This window comes from Lissotriton vulgaris, chromosome 3_1 (genome assembly GCF_964263255.1).
Source record: "Lissotriton vulgaris chromosome 3_1, aLisVul1.2, whole genome shotgun sequence".
Lineage (NCBI taxonomy): Eukaryota > Metazoa > Chordata > Amphibia > Caudata > Salamandridae > Lissotriton > Lissotriton vulgaris.
Genome location: NC_141689.1, coordinates 1,200,346,656 through 1,200,373,999, shown reverse-complemented (window position 1 = coordinate 1,200,373,999; position 27,344 = coordinate 1,200,346,656).

Here is a 27,344-nt window from a genome sequence, read left to right as displayed (position 1 = left end):
CTCTCTGGTTCATCACTGCCACCCTCTGGTTTGCCACTGCCACCCTCTGGATCATCACTGCCACCCTCTGGTTGATCACTTCCATCCTCTGGTTCATCCCTGCCACCCTCTGGTTCATCACTGCCGCCCTCTGATTTGCCCCTGCCACCCTCTGGTTCATTACTGCCACCCTCTGGTTTGCCACTGCCACCCTCTGGATCATCACTGCCACCCTCTGGTTGATCACTGTCATCCTCTGGTTCATCCCTGCCACCCTCTGGTTTATCACTGCCACCCTCTGGTTTGCCACTGCCACCCTCTGGATCATCACTGTCCCCCTCTGGATCATCACTGCCACCCTCTGTTTCACCACTGCCACCCTCTGGTTCATCACTGCCACCCTCTGGTTCATCACAGCACCCTCTGGTTCACCAGTGCCACCCTCTGGATCATCACAGTCCCCCTCTGGTTCACCACTGTCACCCTCTGGTTCATCACTGCCACCCTCTGGTTCATCACTGCCACCCTCTGGTTCATCACAGCACCCTCTGGTTCACCAGTGCCACCCTCTGGATCATCACTGTCCCCCTCTGGTTCACCACTTTCACCCTCTGGTTCACCACTGCCACCCTCTGGTTCACCGCTGCCACCCTCTGGTTCACCACTGTCACCCTCTGGTTCACCACTCCCACCCTCTTGTTCACCACTGTAGATTATCGTGGGGAAAGCACACCTGCCCAGCCTCAACTGAGCTGAATTAATTTGGGGCTGGTTAATGTGTCACTGAATTTTTGCTTCAAGTCTGGCACCTGCTACCTTAGCTGTAAGAGCTTCCTGTTGCAGTTATTTTTTTACAGGAGCATTGTGCCATACTTGTAACTATTCTCTGACCCTGCTTTGAGGGTCAGAGCCGTGTTAGAGAATATTTGCAAGTAGGCAAAAGAACTCTGGAGGGGCCCCTCAGAAAGGACTACAGGGAATGGTTACAAATTAGCTTGAACTTTTGCACCTGCTAAGTGCTTTCAGTTTTCCAAAATTAGTTTTTCTGCCATTTCACGAGATTCACGGGGCGCGAATTCGTGCGAAATCGAACTTGCAATCCGCAAATTCGTGCGAATTTGCTGATTTCTTTTTTTTTACGTGTTCGCGCGTTTTTTGCTTCTTCGCGGACCGCTTGCAGCGCGGCCATCTTGTTTGCGTGACGTATTTCCGTTTCCGGGCGCTAATTGTATGCTCGCGTCGTATGCAGCGCGCGATTATGTGTTCGTGGGTGTTTTTGCGTGCTCGCGGGGGAAATATCGCATGAACTTACCCACACGGTCCTCTATGGGCGCGGCCATCTTGTTTTTCATTCACTGCTATGGTTTTGGGCATGCTACCTTTCTATCCATCTTACATCTTTGTAATCCTATGTTTTTCTGAACTTTTTTTTGGTTGTTTTTGCTTATTATCTCTCTCTTCAATTTCCTATATCTATATTTTGTGTTTTTATTATAGTTTTTTTTACTTTATTACCTACTTTATTTCTTTCGCTCTCTCTCCTATTTTTTTCACACCTATTCTTCTTTCCTTCTTCTTGTGCCCAGGAGCATGGCTAAGGGAGGCGACAAGGGCAAGAGGAAGGGCCCAGCACCCCGTACCCGGCTCCCTTGCGGGCGTTTGAGGGGGGAGGAAGTCAAGGCCTGGGAGATCTTCTCTGCGGTGGAGGTGGCTGCCTTGATGGTTTTTGTACAAGTCAGCCTCCCTAAGACCGTGGCAGCAGGTGGGCAGCAGGTGGGCGGATTGCTTCCGGTTACGGCCTCCGGGAGGGTCGCCAGCTGTGGGAGAAGGTGTGCCGGCGCATGTATAAGGAGTCTGGGGTCCAGTGCACCTACCAGCAAGTGACACACCGGTGGAGTGACATCTTGGACCGGAAGCATGACATGCTCGATCTGCTCGGTGTGGAGATCACTGGCCTTTTTTTCCTTCTGCTCTGTTATGTTGCTAATCTATTTTTTTCCTGAAGAGTACGAATGCTGCTGATTCGATTACATTGCAGGTAAATTAATGTTTAAATAGCTTCTGTCATTGCAGGTGCTCGCCTGGTTATTGGTGTTGCTACTATGCTTACTTGTTTGCAACTTTTCAGTCATTTGAGAGCATTACTGCGTAATGCTAGAGACAGTACACTCAAGTCTAGTCCTTCTTTGTACTCCTGCTGCTGCCATTTTGAAGAGATAGTGGTGGATTGATACGTTGAGTATATTATTTATTACTTGTTATAGGACATTTGTTAGTGGTCTGCAATCATGATGACGGACTGTGTCTGTCACGCGACGTCTCGTGCTGCTGAGTGATGGCAGTCATAGTAGAACCTTTTTGTTGTAGATGTAGTTAGTGAATTACATAACTTTCCTATTAGACGGTCTGCGAATCCTGCAATACTGTACTACTATCCTCCTAGTTGAGCAGATCAGATGCAATTGATGTTAATTTGTTACCCCGACATAATTTTAGATTGAGTACAAAGAAATCATATTTCATGATCACCAGGACCTCCCAGGGGCAAGGCGCCGGTGGCGACAGAGAGTCCGGTGGCAGAAGGTGGACAGGAGCAGTCCCTTGCAGGCTCTTCTGCTGGCCCCCGTAAGTTGTTCTATTGTTATATTAATACTTATACTTCCCTAACTTTTACAGCTCCTATTCATTACAAACTGGTTCCTAATAGTTCTATGTTTTACAAAATAGTCTTTGATCTTCTTCTAATGTAGACTACTTTCTACATTCTTATCCTGCCTCTACCATCACTCTCTGTGCTACTACTATTCACAATTATGAGTCGGTCTGTGTAGGTAGCTAAGCTTCCCCCTTCGGCAAACCGTGTGAAACAAAACTCTGATACAGCAATAGCTCTAGGCACTGAGTACAGTCCTCTGGGGTGCCCTTGCTGTCTATTCCAGTCTTCCTATTGTAAGTGCTTTGACAATTTCCAACAACAAAATGTCATTGTTTACACCAAGTAAAAAGTAGCAGTTGCCTTTTCGATTTGAGAGGAGCACATCCCATACCGCTAGTGTTTCAGGGACTATTCTGCACACAAAGAAGTATGGACAAGATGATAGGTGCAGTTCGACTTTGGACATACCTCAGTCCGAACAGAAGTTGAACCCCCAATCCCCTGACCGACTATCTAGAATGTCTGACCAATGGTTTTACGACCCAGAAGAACAGAAGAAGACTACCTCCGAGTCCCGGCCTATCTGAGTCACTGAAACATGACTGCCAAGTGCAGTAGTTCAAACCTTTCCGCTCACTCACTCGTAAACAAACAAAAACCACACAGTGTTTGTTAGTTTTAAAGTTTTCTTCATTATTTCTTTGTTTTCAATAGCGTAGTATTCTGATGGATGAAGATGACGTTAAAGTTTAAACAACATTCCCATGAATGAAATTAGTATGACTCAAACTTAATAATAGTTAACAGACACATGAAATTATTAGAATAACTGTGCGGGAGCCCCCACCTTCTTTAAAGTACTTAAAGTACTGCTGGTGATGACTTAGTAGTAGTTGGTGAATCGTCTGGCAGAAGGGCAATGGAATCTTCTTTCTGTAATGAGAAAAATGGTGCCCGTTAAGCAAGCATTCATCAGTTGTCATAAGAAGAAGTGTAGCATTTAATAGAATAAGCATGAAAAAGGTTAACACTCTCCCCAAAACCGTTACTTTTTTCAATTCCAGTAATAAAAAAATGTGTTATGTAACATTTTCTTCCATTACGAGACAAAATAGGGGGTTGTGTATGGCATCTGAAAATAGGACATGTTTTTCCTAGATGTCACAACATCTGATGCGGCACAGATGACCACCAGTGCCGGGGCTAGCAGTGCGGAGTGGTCCACTCTGGATGCGGCAGCGCCAACAGGAGGAGCTGGGGGGAAGACTCAGCGGCGGCAGACAGTGGTAAGTTATTATAATCCTTACTTATTGAATTTTTTTTTGAGTATGCTCGCTAAGGAGTGTATGATGTGCTGTACAGTAGTGCACAGTACACTAGTATAAGTAAACTGTACTGTCAAGAACATTTACTAATTTAGAACTACTTTTTGGGCTATCACGGTCAACCTTTACTTTTAATAGCATTAGCGGCGGTACTTCTCTGGTAACCAATGGCCCCATCTATTTCACTTCAACTCAGCTGGCAAATTTTTGTTGTTAAGCCAAGTCATATCAGATGAAGTTTAGGGATGTGAAGAACGAAAAGTTAAAGAAGGGTGAAACGAAGGACGAGCGAGTCTTAATATTTATGACTGTAAAGAATGGTTTTGTTGAATGCAATTCAACATAAGAAGACGGCGGTTTCCAAAATATAATGAAAAGGGCGTTAGTTGGTTTTTGACAAAAATAAATTTTGGTACATTTGAGACATTAAGAAGAATCATAGATGTACTTTGGAAGCCTGGATGTTATCTTCTTTATCCTCCTCGTCGATAGCAGAGGTGTATGATGTAGTAGAGCAGACGCTGAGTGGATGAAGTATGGCCAGTGGCAGTGCCACCCCTATAGAAAAGTAAGACATTCAGATCCCCACTTGCATGTACTGCTTAAAGTACTGCGAGTCTGCATCATCATGGCCTGTGTCTGTATTTCTTGGGTGAAAGCTGAGTGAGCTGCCATTATGGCGGCTACCACAAGTTCACGTACCAGTAATTTCTTTTGCAACCCAAGAGAAAAACGTAAAAAAGGCCTTTTTTAGTACTCTCTGACTATGTATGTAGTAGTGAGTCCACCCATAGTGCTGCTAGTGGAATTCCTGAAACTCCCAGTAATGTCACAGGCGTACAAAGACGGCGGAAAGATACATGCCAAAATGGTATACTGTTAAAACAGGTATCTGTGCACACGTCGCCTTTTACAGAATAAATGCTGTAGGTAATCAAACAACACAACCAATAGACAAACAATGTGGAACTAGTCTTGATTAAGTATGGGCAGAAAATCCGTTACGCTCGCGGATTTTGCGGATTTTCGGTAAATTCGCAATCCGCGAGATTTGCGAATTTCCCGCAAAATCCGCAATTTCGCACGCAGCGGATTTTTTTTTTCTTGGTGATTCAATTTTGCGGCGCGCAGCGTTTAGCATCGTTTGCCGAGTTACTTTTCTTGATATTTTGCGAGTGCTGCGCCATTTTGGATCTTGCTGTGGGATCCCGCGGGAATTTGGCAAGCGCGATTACGTAATCGCGGCTTGCCAACTTTTACAGCGAGCGTTTATCAACGCGAGTACGCCGTGATCACGTATCGCGGTACTTCGCAATTGCGAGCTTTGAGATGCGGCGAGCAGCAACAATCTCGCACACACGAAAATATAAATTTTGCAGTTCTGCACAAGAAATCCACCAGCAAGCAGCATAAACCTTCTTGAAATGATGATTTTTATCTGAATAACTCCTTAGGTTGACATTTGCCTGCACTTTTTTTGCGAGGAGTCCATTTTGGGGAGGGGGGGGGGTGGGAGGAAGGAAGTGCCCCACAGTCTTCAACTTCCTGTTCCTGTCCATCAGGCTCCTCCCAGTGCTTTGTCCATCTCCTGGTCACTTTTCATTTGGATCTGGAGCTGGAAGGATTGCTTTTTGTGGATGCTGCTGGATATTTGGATTTGAGGCCTTTTTGACTTTCTTTGGATCACTTTTGGATTAGAAATTTCACAAGTAAGTTTGTTTGGGGCATTACAGTTGCTGCAAGTACAATTTTGGAATTTTCGATTTTTGGGCTGTTTTGGGGCCTTTTGCCCAGGGGTACTCAGTGGTGGGTGCACTGAGTCTTTCTGTGGGGTGTTTTGAATTTAAACATCATGGAGGGGCTGGGTGGCTTGGGATTGTGCTGATTTTTCTGTGATTTTCGTTTTTTTGGCCTGTTGTGGCCTTTTCACCCGGGGTAGTGAGTGGTGCATGTGCCTAGTCTTTCTGTGGGTTGTCTTGAATTTAAACATCATGGCATGGGATTGTGCTGATTTTTCTGTGATTTTCGTTTTTTGGGCCTGTTGTGGATGGACAGGCTATGTGGTTGGGGGCCATTTTGAGTGCTGCTACAGGCCCTGGCCATGTGCTGTGATGGAGGGGGCCATTTTGAATGCAGGGAGTGTTCTCAGGCCTGCAACCATTTTGCCTAGCTTTCATCCATTATGCCCAGGGCCCAGGGGTAGTGAGTGGTGCATGTGCCTAGTCTTTCTGTGGGTTGTCTTGAATGTAAACATCATGGCATGGGATTGTGGTGATTTTTCTGTGATTTTCGTTTTTTGGGCCTGTTGTGGATGGACAGGCCATGTGGTTGGGGGCCATTTTGAGTGCTGCTACAGGCCCTGGCCATGTGCTGTGATGGAGGGGGCCATTTTGAATGCAGGCAGTGTTCTCAGGCCTGCACCCATTTTGCCTAGCTTTCATCCATTATGCCCAGGGCCCAGGGGTAGTGAGTGGTGCATGTGCCTAGTCTTTCTGTGGGTTGTCTTGAATTTAAACATCATGGCATGGGATTGTGGTGATTTTTCTGTGATTTTCGTTTTTTGGGCCTGTTGTGGATGGACAGGACATGTGGTTGGGGGCCATTTTGAGTGCTGCTACAGGCCCTGGCCATGTACTGTGATGGAGGGGGCCATTTTGAATGCAGGGAGTGTTCTCAGGCCTGCACCCATTTTGCCTAGCTTTCATCCATTATGCCCAGGGCCCAGGGGTAGTGAGTGGTGCATGTGCCTAGTCTTTCTGTGGGTTTTCTTGAATTTAAACATCATGGCATGGGATTGTGATGATTTTTCTGTGATTTTCGTTTTTTGGGCCTGTTGTGGATGGACAGGCCATGTGGTTGGGGGCCATTTTGAGTGCTGCTACAGGCCCTGGCCATGTGCTGTGATGGAGGGGGCCATTTTGAATGTAGGGAGTGTTCTCAGGCCTGCACCCATTTTGCCTAGCTTTCATCCAATATGCCCAGGGGTAGTGAGTGGTGCATGTGCCTAGTCTTTCTGTGGGTTGTCTTGAATTTAAACATCATGGCATGGGATTGTGGTGATTTTTCTGTGATTTTCGTTTTTTGGGCCTGTTGTGGATGGACAGGCCATGTGGTTGGGGGCCATTTTGAGTGCTGCTACAGGCCCTGGCCATGTGCTGTGATGGAGGGGGCCATTTTGAATGCAGGGAGTGTTCTCAGGCCTGCACCCATTTTGCCTAGCATTCATCCATTATGCCCAGGGCCCAGGGGTAGTGAGTGGTGCATGTGCCTAGTCTTTCTGTGGGTTGTCTTGAATGTAAACATCATGGCATGGGATTGTGGTGATTTTTCTGTGATTTTCGTTTTTTGGGCCTGTTGTGGATGGACAGGCCATGTGGTTGGGGGCCATTTTGAGTGCTGCTACAGGCCCTGGCCATGTGCTGTGATGGAGGGGGCCGTTTTGAATGCAGGCAGTGTTCTCAGGCCTGCACCCATTTTGCCTAGCTTTCATCCATTATGCCCAGGGCCCAGGGGTAGTGAGTGGTGCACGTGCCTAGTCTTTCTGTGGGTTGTCTTGAATTTAAACATCATGGCATGGGATTGTGGTGATTTTTCTGTGATTTTCGTTTTTTGGGCCTGTTGTGGATGGACAGGCCATGTGGTTGGGGCCCATTTTGAGTGCTGCTACAGGCCCTGGCCATGTGCTGTGATGGAGGGGGCCACTTTGAATGCAGGGAGTGTTCTCAGGCCTGCACCCATTTTGCCTAGCTTTCATCCATTATGCCCAGGGCCCAGGGGTAGTGAGTGGTGCATGTGCCTAGTCTTTCTGTGGGTTGTCTTGAATTTAAACATCATGGCATGGGATTGTGGTGATTTTTCTGGGATTTTCGTTTTTTGGGCCTGTTGTGGATGGACAGGCCATGTGGTTGGGGGCCATTTTGAGTGCTGCTACAGGCCCTGGCCATGTGCTTTGATGGAGGGGGCCATTTTGAATGTAGGGAGTGTTCTCAGGCCTGCACCCATTTTGGCTAGCTTTCATCCATTATGCCCAGGTCCCAGGGGTAGTGAGTGGTGCATGTGCCTAGTCTTTCTGTGGCTTGTCTTGAATATAAACATCATGGCATGGGATTGTGGTGAATTTTCTGTGATTTTCGTTTTTTGGGCCTGTTGTGGATGGACAGGCCATGTGGCTGGGGGCCATTTTGAGTGCTGCTACAGGCCCTGGCCATGTGCTGTGACGGAGGGGGCCATTTTGAATGCAGGGAGTGTTCTCAGGCCTGCACCCATTTTGCCTAGCATTCATCCATTATGCCCAGGGCCCAGGGGTAGTGAGTGGTGCATGTGCCTAGTCTTTCTGTGGGTTGTCTTGAATGTAAACATCATGGCATGGGATTGTGGTGATTTTTCTGTGATTTTCGTTTTTTGGGCCTGTTGTGGATGGACAGGCCATGTGGTTGGGGGCCATTTTGAGTGCTGCTACAGGCCCTGGCCATGTGCTGTGATGGAGGGGGCCATTTTGAATGCAGGCAGTGTTCTCAGGCCTGCACCCATTTTGCCTAGCTTTCATCCATTATGCCCAGGGCCCAGGGGTAGTGAGTGGTGCACGTGCCTAGTCTTTCTGTGTGTTGTCTTGAATTTAAACATCATGACATGGGATTGTGGTGATTTTTCTGTGATTTTCGTTTTTTGGGCCTGTTGTGGATGGACAGGCCATGTGGTTGGGGCCCATTTTGAGTGCTGCTACAGGCCCTGGCCATGTGCTGTGATGGAGGGGGCCATTTTGAATGCAGGCAGTGTTCTCAGGCCTGCACCCATTTTGCCTAGCTTTCATCCATTATGCCCAGGGCCCAGGGGTAGTGAGTGGTGCACGTGCCTAGTCTTTCTGTGGGTTGTCTTGAATTTAAACATCATGGCATGGGATTGTGGTGATTTTTCTGTGATGTTCGTTTTTTGGGCCTGTTGTGGATGGACAGGCCATGTGGTTAGGGCCCATTTTGAGTGCTGCTACAGGCCCTGGCCATGTGCTGTGATGGAGGGGGCCATTTTGAATGCAGGGAGTGTTCTCAGGCCTGCACCCATTTTGCCTAGCTTTCATCCATTATGCCCAGGGCCCAGGGGTAGTGAGTGGTGCATGTGCCTAGTCTTTCTGTGGGTTGTCTTGAATTTAAACATCATGGCATGGGATTGTGGTGATTTTTCTGTGATTTTCGTTTTTTGGGCCTGTTGTGGATGGACAGGCCATGTGGTTGGGGGCCATTTTGAGTGCTGCTACAGGCCCTGGCCATGTGCTTTGATGGAGGGGGCCATTTTAAATGTAGGGAGTGTTCTCAGGCCTGCACCCATTTTGGCTAGCTTTCATCCATTATGCCCAGGGCCCAGGGGTAGTGAGTGGTGCATGTGCCTAGTCTTTCTGTGGGTTGTCTTGAATATAAACATCATGGCATGGGATTGTGGTGAATTTTCTGTGATTTTCGTTTTTTGGGCCTGTTGTGGATGGACAGGCCATGTGGTTGGGGGGCATTTTGAGTGCTGCTACAGGCCCTGGCCATGTGCTGTGATGGAGGGGGCCATTTTGAATGCAGGGAGTGTTCTCAGGCCTGCACCCATTTTGCCTAGCATTCATCCATTATGCCCAGGGCCCAGGGGTAGTGAGTGGTGCATGTGCCTAGTCTTTCTGTGGGTTGTCTTGAATGTAAACATCATGGCATGGGATTGTGGTGATTTTTCTGTGATTTTCGTTTTTTGGGCCTGTTGTGGATGAACAGGCCATGTGGTTGGGGGCCATTTTGAGTGCTGCTACAGGACCTGGCCATGTGCTGTGATGGAGGGGGCCATTTTGAATGCAGGCAGTGTTCTCAGGCCTGCACCCATTTTGCCTAGCTTTCATCCATTATGCCCAGGGCCCAGGGGTAGTGAGTGGTGCACGTGCCTAGTCTTTCTGTGGGTTGTCTGGAATTTAAACATCATGGCATGGGATTGTGGTGATTTTTCTGTGATTTTCGTTTTTTGGGCCTGTTGTGGATGGACAGGCCATGTGGTTGGGGCCCATTTTGAGTGCTGCTACAGGCCCTGGCCATGTGCTGTGATGGAGGGGCCATTTTGAATGCAGGGAGTGTTCTCAGGCCTGCACCCATTTTGCCTAGCTTTCATCCATTATGCCCAGGGCCCAGGGGTAGTGAGTGGTGCATGTGCCTAGTCTTTCTGTGGGTTGTCTTGAATTTAAACATCATGGCATGGGATTGTGGTGATTTTTCTGTGATTTTCGTTTTTTGGGCCTGTTGTGGATGGACAGGCCATGTGGTTGCGGGCCATTTTGAGTGCTGCTACAGGCCCTGGCCATATGCTTTGATGGAGGGGGCCATTTTGAATGTAGGGAATGTTCTCAGGCCTGCACCCATTTTGGCTAGCTTTCATCCATTATGCCCAGGGGTAGTGAGTGGTGCATGTGCCTAGTCTTTCTGTGGGTTGTCTTGAATATAAACATCATGGCATGGGATTGTGGTGAATTTTCTGTGATTTTCGTTTTTTGGGCCTGTTGTGGATGGACAGGCCATGTGGTTGGGGGCCATTTTGAGTGCTGCTACAGGCCCTGGTGGCCATGTGCTGTGATGGAGGGGGCCATTTTGAATGTAGGGAGTGTTCTCAGGCCTGCACCCATTTTGCCTAGCTTTCATCCAATATACCCAGGGCCCATGGGAAGTGAGTGGTGCATGTGCCTAGTCTTTCTGTGGGTTGTCTTGAATTTAAACATCATGGCATGGGATTGTGCTGATTTTTCTGTGATTTTCGTTTTTTGGGCCTGTTGTGGATGGACAGGCCATGTGGTTGGGGGCCATTTTGAGTGCTGCTACAGGCCCTGGCCATGTGCTGTGATGGAGGGGGCCATTTTGAATGTAGGGAGTGTTCTCAGGCCTGCACCCATTTTGCCTAGCTTTCATCCAATATGCCCAGGGCCCAGGGGTAGTGAGTGGTGCATGTGCCTAGTCTTTCTGTGGGTTGTCTTGAATTTAAACATCATGGCATGGGATTGTGCTGAGTTTTCTGTGATTTTCGTTTTTTTGGGCCTGTTGTGGATGGACAGGCCATGTGGTTGGGGGCCATTTTGAGTGCTGCTACATGCCCTGGCCATGTGCTGTGATGGAGGGGGCCATTTTGAATGCAGGGAGTGTTCTCAGGCCTGCACCCATTTTGCCTAGCTTTCATACATTATGCCCAGGGCCCAGGGGTAGTGAGTGGTGCATGTGCCTAGTCTTTCTGTGGGTTGTCTTGAATGTAAACATCATGGCATGGGATTGTGGTGATTTTTCTGTGATTTTAGTTTTTTGGGCCTGTTGTGGCTGGACAGGCCATGTGGTTGGGGGCCATTTTGAGTGCTGCTACAGGCCCTGGCCATGTGCTGTGATGGAGGGGGCCATTTTGAATGCAGGGAGTGTTCTCAGGCCTGCACCCATTTTGCCTAGCTTTCATCCATTATGCCCAGGGCCCAGGGGTAGTGAGTGGTGCACGTGCCTAGTCTTTCTGTGGGTTGTCTTGAATTTAAACATCATGGCATGGGATTGTGGTGATTTTTCTGTGATTTTCGTTTTTTGGGCCTGTTGTGGATGGACAGGCCATGTGGTTGGGGCCCATTTTTAGTGCTGCTACAGGCCCTGGCCATGTGCTGTGATGGAGGGGGCCATTTTGAATGCAGGGAGTGTTCTCAGGCCTGCACCCATTTTGCCTAGCTTTCATCCATTATGCCCAGGGCCCAGGGGTAGTGAGTGGTGCATGTGCCTAGTCTTTCTGTGGGTTGTCTTGAATTTAAACATCATGGCATGGGATTGTGGTGATTTTTCTGTGATTTTCGTTTTTTGGGCCTGTTGTGGATGGACAGGCCATGTGGTTGGGGGCCATTTTGAGTGCTGCTACAGGCCCTGGCCATGTGCTTTGATGGAGGGGGCCATTTTGAATGTAGGGAGTGTTCTCAGGCCTGCACCCATTTTGCCTAGCTTTCATCCATTATGCCCAGGGGTAGTGAGTGGTGCATGTGCCTAGTCTTTCTGTGGGTTGTCTTGATATAAACATCATGGCATGGGATTGTGGTGATTTTTCTGTGATTTTCGTTTTTTGGGCCTGTTGTGGATGGACAGGCCATGTGGTTGGGGGCCATTTTGAATGCTGCTACAGGCCCTGGTGGCCATGTGCTGTGATGGAGCGGGCCATTTTGAATGTAGGGAGTGTTCTCAGGCCTGCACCCATTTTGCCTAGCTTTCATCCAATATGCCCAGGGCCCAGGGGTAGTGAGTGGTGCATGTGCCTAGTCTTTCTGTGGGTTGTCTTGAATTTAAACATCATGGCATGGGATTGTGCTGATTTTTCTGTGATTTTCGTTGTTTGGGCCTGTTGTGGATGGACAGGCCATGTGGTTGGGGGCCATTTTGAGTGCTGCTACAGGCCCTGGCCATGTGCTGTGATGGAGGGGGCCATTTTGAATGCAGGGAGTGTTCTCAGGCCTGTACCCATTTTGCCTAGCTTTCATCCATTATGCCCAGGGCCCAGGGGTAGTGAGTGGTGCATGTGCCTAGTCTTTCTGTGGGTTGTCTTGAATGTAAACATCATGGCATGGGATTGTGGTGATTTTTCTGTGATTTTCGTTTTTTGGGCCTGTTGTGGATGGACAGGCCATGTGGTTGGGGGCCATTTGGAGTGCTGCTACAGGCCCTGGCCATGTGCTGTGATGGAGGGGGCCATTTTGAATGCAGGGAGTGTTCTCAGGCCTGCACCCATTTTGCCTAGCTTTCATCTATTATGCCCAGGGCCCAGGGGTAGTGAGTGGTGCATGTGCCTAGTCTTTCTGTGGGTTGTCTTGAATGTAAACATCATGGCATAGGATTGTGGTGATTTTTCTGTGATTTTCGTTTTTTGGGCCTGTTGTGGATGGACAGGCCATGTGGTTGGGGGCCATTTTGAGTGCTGCTACAGGCCCTGGCCATGTGCTGTGATGGAGGGGGCCATTTTGAATGCAGGGAGTGTTCTCAGGCCTGCACCCATTTTGCCTAGCTTTCATCCATTATGCCCAGGGCCCAGGGGTAGTGAGTGGTGCATGTTCCTAGTCTTTCTGTGGGTTTTCTTGAATTTAAACATCATGGCATGGGATTGTGGTGATTTTTCTGTGATTTTCGTTTTTTGGGCCTGTTGTGGATGGACAGGCCATGTGGTTGAGGGCCATTTTGAGTGCTGCTACAGGCCCTGGCCGTGTGCTGTGATGGAGGGGGCCATTTTGAATGTAGGGAGTGTTCTCAGGCCTGCACCCATTTTGCATAGCTTTCATCCAATATGCCCAGGGCCCAGGGGTAGTGAGTGGTGCATGTGCCTAGTCTTTCTGTGGGTTGTCTTGAATTTAAACATCATGGCATGGGATTGTGCTGATTTTTCTGTGATTTTCGTTTTTTGGGCCTGTTGTGGATGGACAGGCCATGTGGTTGGGGGCCATTTTGAGTGCTGATACAGGCCCTGGCCATGTGCTGTGATGGAGGGGGCCATTTTGAATGCAGGGAGTGTTCTCAGGCCTGCACCCATTTTGCCTAGCATTCATCCATTATGCCCAGGGCCCAGGGTTAGTGAGTGGTGCATGTGCCTAGTCTTTCTGTGGGTTGTCTTGAATGTAAACATCATGGCATGGGATTGTGGTGATTTTTCTGAGATTTTCGTTTTTTGGGCCTGTTGTGGATGGACAGGCCATGTGGTTGGGGACCATTTTGAGTGCTGCTACAGGCCCTGGCCATGTGCTGTGATGGAGGGGGCCATTTTGAATGCAGGCAGTGTTCTCAGGCCTGCACCCATTTTGCCTAGCTTTCATCCATTATGCCCAGGGCCCAGGAGTAGTGAGTGGTGCACGTGCCTAGTCTTTCTGTGGTTGTCTTGAATTTAAACATCATGGCATGGGATTGTGGTGATTTTTCTGTGATTTTCGTTTTTTGGGCCTGTTGTGGATGGACAGGCCATGTGGTTGGGGCCCATTTTGAGTGCTGCTACAGGCCCTGGCCATGTGCTGTGATGGAGGGGGCCATTTTGAATGCAGGGAGTGTTCTCAGGCCTGCACCTATTTTGCCTAGCTTTCATCCATTATGCCCAGGGCCCAGGGGTAGTGAGTGGTGCATGTGCCTAGTCTTTCTGTGGGTTGTCTTGAATTTAAACATCATGGCATGGGATTGTGGTGATTTTTCTGTGATTTTCGTTTTTTGGGCCTGTTGTGGATGGACAGGCCATGTGGTTGGGGGCCATTTTGAGTGCTGCTACAGGCCCTGGCCATGTGCTTTGATGGAGGGGGCCATTTTGAATGTAGGGAGTGTTCTCAGGCCTGCACCCATTTTGCCTAACTTTCATCCATTATGCCCAGGGCCCAGGGGTAGTGAGTGGTGCATGTGCCAAGTCTTTCTGTGGGTTGTCTTGAATATAAACATCATGGCATGGGATTGTGGTGAATTTTCTGTGATTTTCGTTTTTTGGGCCTGTTGTGGATGGACAGGCCATGTGGTTGGGGGCCATTTTGAGTGCTGCTACAGGCCCTGGTGGCCATGTGCTGTGATGGAGGGGGCCATTTTGAATGTAGGGAGTGTTCTCAGGCCTGCACCCATTTTGCCTAGCTTTCATCCAATATGCCCAGGGCCCAGGGGTAGTGAGTGGTGCATGTGCCTAGTCTTTCTGTGGGTTGTCTTGAATTTAAACATCATGGCATGGGATTGTGCTAATTTTTCTGTGATTTTCGTTTTTTGGGCCTGTTGTGGATGGACAGGCCATTTGGTTGGGGCCATTTTGAGTGCTGCTACAGGCCCTGGCCATGTGCTGTGATGGAGGGGGCCCTTTTGAATGCAGGGAGTGTTCTCAGGCCTGCACCCATTTTGCCTTGCTTTCATCAATTATGCCCAGGGGTAGTGAGTGGTGCATGTGCCTAGTCTTTCTGTGGGTTGTCTTGAATGTAAACATCATGGCATGGGATTGTGGTGATTTTTCTGTGATTTTCGTTTTTTGGGCCTGTTGTGGATGGACAGGCCATGTGGTTGGGGGCCATTTTGAGTGCTGCTACAGGTCCTGGCCATGTGCTGTGATGGAGGGGGCCATTTTGAATGCAGGCAGTGTTCTCAGGCCTGCACCCATTTTGCCTAGCTTTCATCCATTATGCCCATGGCCCAGGGGTAGTGAGTGGTGCATGTGCCTAGTCTTTCTGTGGGTTGTCTTGAATTTAAACATCATGGCATGGGATTTTGGTGATTTTTCTGTGAGTTTCGTTTTTTGGCCTGTTGTAGTGGCCTTTTCACCAGGGGTAGTGACTAGTGAGTGTTGCATGTGCCTAGTCTTTCTGTGGGGTGTCTTGAATTTAAGCATCATGGAGGGCATGGGATTGTGCTGATTTTTCTGTGATTTTCGTTTTTTGGGCCTGTTGTGGATGGACAGGCCATGTGGTTGGGGCCATTTTGAGTGCTGCTACAGGCCCTGGCCATGTGCTGTGATGGAGGGGGCCCTTTTGAATGCAGGGAGTGTTCTCAGGCCTGCACCCATTTTGCCTTGCTTTCATCAATTATGCCCAGGGCCCAGGGGTAGTGAGTGGTGCATGTGCCTAGTCTTTCTGTGGGTTGTCTTGAATGTAAACATCATGGCATGGGATTGTGGTGATTTTTCTGTGATTTTCGTTTTTTGGGCCTGTTGTGGATGGACAGGCCATGTGGTTGGGGGCCATTTTGAGTGCTGCTACAGGTCCTGGCCATGTGCTGTGATGGAGGGGGCCATTTTGAATGCAGGCAGTGTTCTCAGGCCTGCACCCATTTTGCCTAGCTTTCATCCATTATGCCCATGGCCCAGGGGTAGTGAGTGGTGCATGTGCCTAGTCTTTCTGTGGGTTGTCTTGAATTTAAACATCATGGCATGGGATTTTGGTGATTTTTCTGTGAGTTTCGTTTTTTGGCCTGTTGTAGTGGCCTTTTCACCAGGGGTAGTGACTAGTGAGTGTTGCATGTGCCTAGTCTTTCTGTGGGGTGTCTTGAATTTAAGCATCATGGAGGGCATGGGATTGTGCTGATTTTTCTGTTTTTTTCGATTTTTTTGGGGTGTATAACTGAACTGATGTTCCTCTGTCTTCCATTGCTTTTAGGTGCACAAGACTGAAGAGAACCACCAGTGCCAGGAAGAAGTCCTGCAGCGGTGTGTGTGTGCAGCATAACCTCACGCGACGTCACGTCTGGCCTCAGACAACTCTACAATTCGTGCAACTGCGGCCTGCTGTCTGACCTGCTCTGAAGAAGATGGCCCCAAAAAAAGGTCTCCGTAGCTCCTCTAGCAAGAAAGTTGCTAGTAAGGAGCAGAAGAAGCAAGTTACCAAGGAGGCTGGTGTGCCGGCCGCCGCGTTTTTTGGGAGCAAAAAAAAAAGTACGCCTGCAGCAGCAGTAGGATCTGCTGGGGACCAAGTTGGGAGCAGCACCCCCGCTCCATTGGGTTCAGTGCCTCCACCACCACGCCAACTTAAGTCAAAGCCCTTGAGTGCTTCAGAGGCAGTCAGTGTACTTCTCCAATCACCATCGACCAGTGATGTTGGCTCATCGCAAGAAAGTAGCAGCAATGTCCCTGAATTAACACAGGTTGTTGTAACTCATCTGACAAGTGTTGAACAACCACAGCCGCAATAACAACACCATGTGCAAGTACAAGCCCAAGTACATGTGGAAGGAGAGGCAGCGCAAGGAGATGCGCAAGCAGAGGTGCATGGAAGGTCACAAGTGCCCACAATAGTTGTTCCTCCCGAAGTAGGGGCACATCAGGAAATCGACAATCAAGCCGAGGTATCATTGGAAGCCACTCCTCCTGATGATCATTCATTGTCTTCCACATCCCTAGCAAGGAAAAGATCAAGGTTGGTGTCTACATCTTCTTCAAGCCCACCTCCTTCTGATTATCCCATTCTGGATGAAGATTGGGAACCATCATCACGGCAGTCTGAGAGTGAGGCACACCATGATCTGACAAAGGTACCTAAGCGTAAAAGGAAGGTCGTCGAAAAACTCATAGCTATGGAGTGTGATGAGGCTCAACAAGAAGTGACGGATACTGCTGCTGGTGAAGCCTCTCACGATGACGACGAGCCAGTCATCATAAAGGTCACTGCAGCCCCAGCGGGCATGCAGCAAAGAGACATTTTGACCCTATCCCGAGAAGCTGCTGAGCGTGATGATGATGTCGACGAGGAGGCAATGGAAATGGAAACACAACAATCATTAGATTTGGAGTTAACTAGTACACCAACACTTACCGCTTCCATATTTCTTTCTCGCAAGAAGGGACCTCCATCCACCTCGACCTCAATTAGTGGTGGTGAAAGTGCAAAACGTACTGAAGTTCGGCAATCCACATCCTCCACTTCATCTGGCATTAGCAGCAGGACCACCACCACCAGTATCGCCGCCTCCTCCGGCCCCCAAAGACATTTCCAATCACCAGTTTGGGACTTCTTTAGTGTTTGCCCAAAAAAGGAAAACGTAGCCATTTTTAGCATTTGTAAGCTTCGAGTTAGTCGTGGTAAGTTTGGTACCAACTATGGTACTGGAGGCCAGAGAGGTCATCTTAAGAGAACGCACGCTGTCCAATGGCTTGCGCACCTAGATGCGGTCAAGGAAGCCCGAATTGCACGTAATGAAAACGTTGATTTTTCATCTGATGATGACGAGGAGGAAGAAGACGATTCAAACACTTCACTTACACACAGTACCCCTGTCAGCAGCACACCCCATGTGAGCCACACTAAGAGTGTGGGAGAGAGAGAGACATCAATGCGAAAAAGTTCATCAGCGAGCGTAACTGGGTCGAAGATATCATCATCATCCCGTAAATCCTTGGTCCAGGGCAACATTAAAAAGATGTTGTTTACAGAAGCGCAATATGAACGCAACCACCCACTGACGCGTCTGTATAACACTAAGCTGGCTAAAATGCTAGCTCTGGACCTTCTCCCTTTTTCTTTTGTAGAAGGGGTTGGTTTTCTAGAATTAGTGGCAGCGCTCTGCCCTAAATGGAAGGTTCCTAGCCGGTTCTATTTTTCCCGAGTTGCGGTTCCAGCACTACATGAAGATGTTCTGAAGGTGATTGGGGCAGCTTTGCAGAAGAGTGCTGTTCACACTATACATCTGACAACAGACATGTGGACCAGTGGCGCAGGTGCTGATTACATGTGCATCACTGCACACTGGGTCTCTTTTTCAGGGGCTAAAGCAAAGCTAAACACAGGTGTTGACCCGGACATTGTTTTTAAAGCTGCTCGGAAACATGCAACACTATCCATGTTTGGTTTGGAGAAACGTCACACAGCAGAAAACATTTTGGATGTCTTCAACACAAAGGTCCTTGACTGGCTGTCCCCAAAAAAACGCCAGGTTGGTTATGTTTCCACGGACAATGGCTCCAATATAGTTAAGGCCATGCAGCTTGGTGACTATTTCAGAGTGCCGTGTTTGGCGCACTGTATAAACCTGGTTGTCAAAAAATTCTTGGGTGATAAAGACAGTGCAGCGTACAGAGTAGTGGAGACCTGCCGAAAAATGTGCAACCATTTCAGCCATTCTTTTAAGGCCTGGAAGCATCTGAGGAGCCTGCTATATGAACGTCAAATGCCAGTGAAAGCACTCATCCAGGAGGTGGTAACATGTTGGAACTCAACCTTCTACATGCTTGAGCGTCTGTATGAGCAGTATACGGTACTCGATCACTATTTCTTAACACAGGGTACAGCTCAGAAGGAGGACCTGAGGATGGGTGCGGCGCAATGGAACATAGTTAAAAGCCTGACACTCATGCTTCGTCCTTTTGAGTTCTTCACGCGTGCAGTCAGCAAGGAGGACTGTAATTTGGGAAAAGCTATCCCATTGTTGTACATGCTGGAGCACCAACTGAAGGAGGTGTGTTCTGTGTTTGAAAAAGATGAAAAAAACCAAGAGCCTTTTGTTCTGGCTGAGAAATTATTAGAGCACCTACAAGGTGATGAACGTCTTAAAATGATCCACTCAAACCAGCATTACATTTGTGCTACTATTCTGGATCCACGCTACAAAAAGGCGCTGGCAGGCCAAGCATTTTTTCCTTTTGCTGATGAAGATGTTACAAAGTACAAACAGTGGATAGCCTCCTCAGCCAAGAGGTTTGAAAGAGAACGGCAACAAATTGAAGGAAAAGGCAGTACATCAGCATCAGCAGGCCATCCCCAGTCAAAACAATCCACTTCTGCACCTTTGGCTACGGCACAAGTGACCTCTCAGCCGTTAAAGAGACCGGCAACCGGATCATCTGCACCACCAGACACAACAGTAACATTGGAGGCTGAAGAGGATTGGCTAGCTCGGCTTGGGTTTGGTTCTCAAAAGGTCACAGCAACAGCTAAGCAAAGTGGAGGAACCTTGGAGGAGAACCTTGATTTGATGGTCAAGGACTATCTGAATGACTCAACAGAGATCTATGTTAATGCTGACCCATTGGCGTATTGGCATGGGAAAAAAGAATTGTGGCCACAGCTCACCAACCTGGCTTTAAACTACTTGTCTTGCCCACTCGCAAGCGTGTCTTCTGAACGTGTTTTCAGTGCTGCTGGTGGCATTGTAACTTCCAAACGGAGCCGCCTCTCGCCCAAAAATGTGGAGAGGTTAACAATGATCAAGATGAATCAGCACCTCATACCACCAGTTTTCAGAGTACGAGAAAGCGCGCCGGATGAAGACGAGGTGGCCAGCAACATAGATAAGAGAATTTCTTCTCTGTCAGGTGACACTGAGCTCACCCTGCCTGAATTCGCAGAGTATGATGACGAAGCCTTATTCTCATTCATGGACCGTGATACCGAGCCCTGAAAATGAGACAACGAATCAATAACTTTCTTTTTCGTCCTTATTCACTTTTATTCCTGTGTGTCTGTCTTTCTTTGTTGTGCACAGTTAATATAATTCAAACTTTAATCAGATAATCACAAAAACAAGCCCATCAGCAGAACTGTCTTCACTTGTTTGCTAATTGATTTGAAGGTGCCGCAGTCTGAATTCCTCAGGTACACAAGTTCAGAAGAACATGCTCCTCTATCCTCCTCCTCCAGACTCCTATTTCCATCAAAGCAGAGGGCTGGTTTACGCCCAATGAAGAAAGACTCAGCACTTGTGGGGGTGTTGTTCTACCTCTTTGCAGGTGAGTTGACGGCTCTGGGGCCATTGCTGGGAAGCTCTAATACCGGATAAAAGTGGTTTGGACCAAATCCGAGGCGGAATTTTTTTTGTGTTTTTGCTGACTTGCTTGCCTTTGAGGTGCTCTTAGGGGGGGTTCCGTCTGTTTGTGGGTGAGTTTCGGGGTCTGTCAGCACTGCTGGGACACTCTAATCTTGATTGCATTTGCTTTTCAGGAAATCCGTGGTGGCAAACCGGACTTATGGCCTAGCTACGCAGTGCGTTTGGACCGAAGGCCGAGAAATATTGTAAGTAGGAGATGTTGCTTTTGGCCTGTTTGGGGGTGTTATGCTTTTTGGCGGGTGGGTTGGCGGGTCTTGGGCCATTCCTGGGAAGTGCTAATACCGGGTGGAAGTGGTTGGGACAAAATCCACGCCGAAAAGCCTTTTGGCACTTTTTGTAACTTAGGGTTCTTTAGCCCTAGCAGCAGGATTGCATGTGTTCTACATTTTTGCAACTGAGTTCTGGGGTCTTAGAGCACTCGTGAGAATGTGTAATTTTGGTTGCAAGTCATTTGAAGAAAATCCATGGTGGGAAAGGGGGGATTTGGCATAGTTAAAGAAAGCCTTTGCCACTATTCTTAACTTAGGGTTCGTTAGGGTTAGCAGTATTTCGATTGCATGTGTTTGGGTGGGGGGGTTGTCGAGTCTTGGAGCGATGCTGGCTATGGATACTTTTGCTTGGTTGCTTGCAAGTAGTTTGAATGCAATCCACGGTGGGTAAGGGGGTATTTGGGCCTACTTTTACTTTCAAAGTACGTTTTGTCACCAGTTTTCTGCTAGGCCTCGTTTTTTGCGATTTGATTGGGGGTCTTCTACATTTTTGCGACTGGCTTTAGTAAGGGTCTGGGTGGGAGCACTGCTGGGAAGATCTAATTTTGTTCTAAAACACAGTTTACAGTACACCTAGCTTGAGGGGAAAGATCCGCTACATTAATTTGCCCATACTTATTTATCCTTCAAAAGGTGACTCAGACAGAGTACGCACTGTCAAAAATATTGTACTGTCTACTAGGAAAATCAAAGTGTGAGTTTTTGCACTCCACAGCCTACATACCTTATATTTATTTATCAGTGGTGTTGTAATATTATATCACTTCCTGTTTTTCGTTGAATAATTACAGGCCGGGTTTCAGTCTGTGCAATGGGGGAAAAAGGATGGAGTCAGGCTTCACATTAGCGAGCCGCAATTCAGCATCCGCCAGGCAGGGAGTGGACAGGGTGTCTTCTGGTCACCAACATTGATGGACGAAGCGTCAGATGGAATGGAGGAGTGCCGCTAATAAGAGGATTTTTTTTCTGCATGCAACTTACTTACCAAATTCAACAGGACAACTACAACAACATACAGATACAGTATCCATTGTGTTTTTCTAGGACTGTGACTGCATTTCTTGGATCTCTCTCTGCTTCTAAATTGATCCTTTAAGACATCACTTAGTCCACTCCACTATCACATCTGCACCACACATAGTCATTTGTAAGTGCTCCTACGTAATTCGCAAGTCGCAGCACGCCCCAGCCCGTAGAGGACTGGGATGGCCCCAATGATGAAGCATGTCACCAAGGGGCAACCCTGGTGAGTGAGGGGACACCTAGAAAAAGAGCAATTTCTCCTTTTCTATCTACTACACCTTCCAGACCAACCCCATTGAGTGTTGTGAATGGATTTATAGTGACCAGCAAGGCTCTCAGGTATCTGGCAACAGAGACCTTATGTTGAATATAGTTATCAATAATTCCACACACGCCCTGTACTGTCGCATTCTTTCTTCCACAGTTGTCGAAAGTACTACTTACTTTTCACTGACATGCATGCACTAGTGCATGCCCTTTCAAAGATTGATGGATAGGTTTGTACCCAAAGATTTGTTTATGTTCAATTGTTTGTCCATGCTGTGCTTTTTTTACAGGGTGTCTTCTGGTGGTGACCAACATCGATGGACGAAGCGTCAGCTGCAATGGAGGAGTGCCGCCAATAAGAGGATTTTTTTTCTGCATGCAACTTACTTACCAAATTCAACAGGACAACTACAACAACATACTGATACAGTATCCATTGTGTTTTTCTAGGACTGTGACTGCATTTCTTGGATCTCTCTCTGCTTCTAAATTGATCCTTTAACACATCACTTAGTCCACTCCACTATCACATCTGCACCACAAATAGTCATTTGTAAGTGCTCCTACGTAATTCGCAAGTCACAGCACGCCCCAGCCCGTAGAGGACTGGGATGGCCCCAATGATGAAGCATGTCACCAAGGGGCAACCCTGGTGAGTGAGGGGACACCTAGAAAAAGAGCAATTTCTCCTTTTCTATCTACTATACCTTCCAGACCAACCCCATTGAGTGTTGTGAATGGATTTATAGTGACCAGCAAGGCTCTCAGGTATCTGGCAACAGAGACCTTATGCTGAATATAGTTATCAATATTTCCACACACGCCCTGTACTGTCGCATTCTTTCTTCCACAGTTGTCGAAAGTACTACTTACTTTTCACTGACATGCATGCAGTAGTGCATGCACTTTCAAAGATTGATGGATAGGTTTGTACCCAAAGATTTGTTTATGTTCACAATTGTTTGTCCATGCTGTGCTATTTTTTCTTGTCTCCCAAAACCTTTCCCAAAACCCCCCGTACCCATCCATTTTTCAAACCCTAACCCTCTTCCCCCGGGCTGTGTGGTTTTGATTGATGTGTGACTAAATTACAGCAATATATCCACACACTTGCTGGGGAGGATAAGGTGATAGCAACAGGCTGGTGAAGAAATCCGAGGATATATTCTTACTCTGCTTGACAAAGACCCATGGCTAATGTCAAAGAACTTCAACCAAATTAGTAGTTATACTTTACCATTTGTTAGGCTACAATGTGGCACTGTTCTAGTGTACTGTCACCTGCTATATTCTCTATTGTACCGTTGTATTGCTCAGGAGGACAAACCAGATTTCATTTTCTTTTTTTTCATAGGCATGCAACTGCCACTGTGTCACACCACTAGTACCACCGCTATGAGGAAATTTTATCCGCCCAGGATCGCCAACCTTATTCGCTGTTTCCCCTGGAGCCAGCCCTGGGTCTAGCCCTACTTTCAAACACAAATTACAGGTAAGATAAGCGTTTGGTGGGAGGGAGTACAATGGAGTATTAGGAGAGACGAGAGACTGACGGTAGTACTACTAAAGTCCTAGGACTCTTGAATTCACTTCACTTACTCTGTGACAGGCACTTAGTGTTGAAAACATTTGGGCATTTACACTTAAAGGAAGAAAATGGAACTAAACTTTCAGGAAAACAAAGTTACTGTTAAACCCCCACCCACCAGGCAAGCAGTAAAAAACAGGTATGCTCAGATAAAGTTTGAAAAAGTATATTTATATCCCTAACAAAATAATCTCCTGCAAGACCCTCCCTAACCCCAACGGTTGTCCTTTAAAAGTCCCAAACCCAACTCCCGATTCCCACCCCCCAAAAGTCTCTAAAAAAGGGGCAAGGGACACTATGGGTGGATGCTGTTTACTTTTTGGGCCAGGGCATCATACTCCTGGCGGAGCAAGGCGTGCTCTACGCGGAGCCCCTCCAACACGTTTGTGAAGTGGTGGAGCTCCTGCTGAAGGCGAGACACCCTCAGGGTACTGCGGCGCAGGCGTGCCTTGCAGTTACAATGGCCGTGAGAGGCAGCTGTTGTCCTTGCTGCTCGGCCGTGGCGTTTGGCTTTGGCAGCCCGGCTCAGTCTGGATGGAGCACTGTGCTGGGTGGCAGCCCGTGGGGGCACGGAGGCCGATGCAGACGACGTTGTTGTTGTGGTCGACTGCACACTTTCGTCGTCCTCCAGGGCCACCAGCCGCCGATATTCTGCAACAGTGGCAGCGATCCTCCGTTGCCGGGCCGCTCTAGCCAGCTCCTTCCTCCTTGTTTGTTTGGAAGGAGCATCTATATGAAGAAAGAAAGACATAGTCTGTAACCAATGCTCTTTAAGATTAACTCAATCATTCAGCAGAAATTTGTGTTGCAGTACAACTAGCAACTTGCAAGCGCATTACATAACTATTGAGGCCAGTATCTATCTAACCTCCCACTTCTTCATCCTTGCTCTAACATTAGTGGGAGTTTAAGAAACAAATTCTACGAGCACTATGACTTCCATTGGAGTCGACTATGAAAGTACACCAGTCTTATTCTTCTTCTTGTCTCTTGTTTAGGAAAATTGGTACGTTATCTTCTGCAAGCCGGCATAATGCCAGCGCAGTGAACTTGCACCCGAGAAAAAGAGACGCACGCCATGATGAGTGACCCAGACTTGCGTTACTGTACCGGTCCAGTACATGCAGGTGGTGAAGCTCTTACTTTTCTATTACGGGTGGCATTGAGAATACTCTGTTACAAGGGCTACTGCTTAATTAATTTAACTTTCACCCTACAGTGCAAATGAGTACTAGAAATGGAAACATGAAGAAGATAAATAATCTGATTATCTATCACTTCACATGGGATGTTTTTGCTTACATATGGGATGACTTTAGGTGCTTTGCTTTTTATTGAGTGACCAGTGATACATCCACACATGAATGACTGAGTACTACTAAACTTATTAAGAGAGGTAGGGAGTGGCCACCGTAATAACCGGATCTATGCTGTGCTTGCAATACAAACTACTGCTACTATTGATGGTAGTATTTGGACAAAATTGCAACTTCTTTTCCTTGCCTTTCCTACACTGGAACGGACGTGCGGGTGCTGTGTTACATGCTCTTCAAAGTTACACTTAGTTCATCCACTGACCGTCTACTCTCTCTAGATCATGGGTACTCACAAACTTTCTCTCAGGGGCTAAATTTCCAGTGTAGTTTGTGGCCGAGGGCCGTACTGGTGGGGGCGGAGTCAGAGGGGGCGGGGCTAAAGCAAAACGAAAACTTGTGACCATGAGGTTGCACACAGGTCCCTGCAGCAGATGCCTTCATCCACTGAGCCACCAGACCCAGCATTTACACACATCTCTCTCCCTCCTGCTCTCCCTCCTGCCCTCCCTCTCCATCTCTCTCTCCCTCCTGCCATCCCTCTCCCTCCCCCTCTGTCATCTCACTGTGTGTGTGTCTGTCTGTGTCAGCTTTCAGCCCGGGCTGAGACAGCTTCCTCAACGCGCACACACAGACAGCCACACCAAAGTACTTAACAGGTCTTTAAAAGACCATTAACATATTATTGAGGCTTTGTTTGTTGTAGCGCCCCTGCATCTCCACCCTGACAATCACTGCTTGCCCGGCCCCACAGAGCAGAGGCTTTGTTCTATTTCACCTCTTTGTGGCCCTGCATCTCCACTCTGCTCTGTGGGGGCCGGGGGAGCAGTGATTGTCAGAGTGGAGATGCAGGGGCGCTAACAGGTGAAATACAACAAAGCCTCTGCTCTGTGGGGGCCGGGGGAGCAGTGATTGTCTGCAAGGTCTGCGCACCGCCAACGAAGGCTTGCCGGGCCGCCACCGGCCCGCGGGCCGTACTATGAGTACCCCTGCTCTAGATACACATATGCTATCTAAGAGTCAGATAGTAGCAGGATCCAGGTATATTATGGACACATACAGTTTCTGTGTCACCCACCCAGGCTGTTGTCCTTCCACCAATCATTGCTTCATCATTCACCCAGCCATGCATCTCATATTCTTTCCTTCCCAGCCATGTCTTCAATCTCAATAAGTAAGGAATATATAAGAGCTTACCTCTGCCCGCCGCCACCACCGTCTGAACTCTCACAGCCGGCACTGGAACCGCCACATCCTCCCCTGAGGAATTGCCCTCCGCCTCCGTGTCGAGCACCACCACCTCCATGTTGGCCCCGCCACCAGATGTTCCACCTACAAAGTACATTTAAGAATCTTAGAATAAACCACTCACTAGTATTTGGTCTAGGAATGAAGACATGTGAAAACAATGTAATTTGTGACTGTGTACTCTAAAGTAAAAATAAATGTCCCTTTTTCCAGGGAAGGGTGTTGTCTTGCTGCACTTTTTGGCACAACTGATGAAGGCTGGCTTTTTAACACGCACCATTTTTCTCCACACAGATAGAAGATGGACTTCTAACAACAAGATCAAGTTGAAACAAGGTGAGAGCTCGGCTCGACCACAAGAAATGTCTTCAATTAATCGTCAGCACTAACCACTTTTCCAGTCTCAGTTAAACGTTTAGTTTTTTTATTATGACTTCATTTTAATAAATGTGTTTACTTTTAATAAAGCTTTTAAACTTAAATAGACTCTGTGTTTTTTGGTCCAGACTAGAGTGACTGAGCGAAAGGTTTTGCAATTTTTGCAAGCATGAGTCCGTGCCTCTGACACTTCTTGACTCTGACTCCGTACTCTTGAGCTACGTTGGATAATCATCATTGGGGATCAATCATGGATGAATTCGGGAGGTAAATGACTGTGCCACACTATGTAGTCACTCAGTAAGGACATTGGGGGTTCAAAGTCTGTTATCACAGAGGTATGTGGAAACTCTAACAGCGCCTATTATAATTGATAAGCAATGCACTATTTATTGTCCATAGTTGTTTCTGCCGAAGAATTGTCCCCTCAACAGTAGTGGTATGGATTGTCCTCCTATCCAAACCAAAAGGTAGTATCTTATTCTTTCTTGGTGGTCATTCACATTTTATAGTTGGGAATTTTCAAAGCAGATAGAACACTTCAAAAGACATTATGGACAATCCCAGAGGACTGCACTGCACTAAGTTGATAGAGCTATTGCTGACTAGAATGGGAGTTTCGCCAACCGTGCAATCTTAGTTAGCTACACAGACAGACTAATAAGAATAATCTAGTAATACCACAGGGAGTCATAGTAGAGGCAGGATAAGAATTTAGATACAGTCTACAAGAAGATCAAAGACGATTTTGAAAAAATCAAATGAGGAACGCTAGGAAAAATAGGTACTAGTCTAAAATGAAAACTTACTGGGGCCAGCAAAGGAGCCCTCGCCTGCCCGATCCTGGCCCTGTTCAACAGCATCCGCCGCCTGCTGCTCCTGTGTCCCCTCGCCCCTGGGGGGAGCTGACGTACAACATGAAAGAAAGAACAGAAAACATGGATGATTGTTGCTTGTCAATGTCAACCAAATCAAACATTTCAAAACAACAATAACAAAATATTTCCGCGAAATTATATTGATTAGGGTTAGT